This window comes from Gossypium hirsutum, chromosome A06, assembly GCF_007990345.1.
Source record: "Gossypium hirsutum isolate 1008001.06 chromosome A06, Gossypium_hirsutum_v2.1, whole genome shotgun sequence".
Taxonomy (NCBI): Eukaryota; Viridiplantae; Streptophyta; class Magnoliopsida; order Malvales; family Malvaceae; genus Gossypium; species Gossypium hirsutum.
The window spans coordinates 29,394,079-29,395,160 of NC_053429.1; positions in this window are offsets into that span (position 1 = coordinate 29,394,079).

Below are 1,082 nucleotides of genomic sequence, written 5' to 3' on the forward strand. Positions count from 1 at the left end.
AGATCCACATATATACATATGCTTACCTTTCATTCATATTCTCAATATACACTTCAAACGTACCTGAATCAGATACATGTTCTTACAGTCATTCATTTCTCAGAATGCCCGTTGAACTGTTCTGAATCAATAAGGATACTCGAATAGCTCGAAAAGCTCGTATAATGCTAACGTCCCAGACGTAGTCTTACATGTAATCAAATATCGAGGCTACTGTCCTAAACAGGGTCTTACATGAAATTAAATACGCTGTCAATGTTCCAGACATGGTCTTACACGTAAATCTCAAATCGATGCCAACGTCCCAGACGTGGTCTTACACAAAAACATATATCGGATCCTATGTCATGACATATGTATCCTAACTATTCTTATGGTTTGTATGAGGCTTTTCAGATGTCGAAACATTGTCGATGCTTTCAAAATTTCACATATTCATCTTCCAAATCCATTCATTACATTTCAATAGCATATAAGCATAAATAAATAGATTCCAATACATTTATTTGTATATCGACTTACCTCGTACGGATTCAAATCAACGGAATCGACTATTCGACGACTTTCAACTTTCCCCTATCTAATTCTGTTTTCTTTGGTTTTTGATCTATATAAATTCAAACTTGACTTATTCAATCTCACATTCATTCAAATCAATCTATAAACACATATTTAGGGTATTTTAAAAATTAGCCCTCATATTTTCGCATTTTAACACTTTAGTCCCTAATTCACAAAATCACAAAATACAAAAACTTTCCATTTTCACATACTTGGCCGAATATTCATAGTGTTCATATAAGCCCACATATTTCATTTATTTCACATTTTAGTCCCTCAATTTTCCATTTTCATAATTTAGCCTAAATTACTCAAATTCATCAAAAATTCAAAGACAAAACATGTTAACCCAACATCAAACTTCCATATACTATCATCAAACTTCATAAAACTCATAATTTCAACAATGGCATATCTTAAAATTATAATCAAATTTAGAACTTGAGGCATGGGCTTAGTAAAACACGAAGCAATGATCACAAAAATGTAGAAAATATCGAAAACGAATCAAAAACCATACC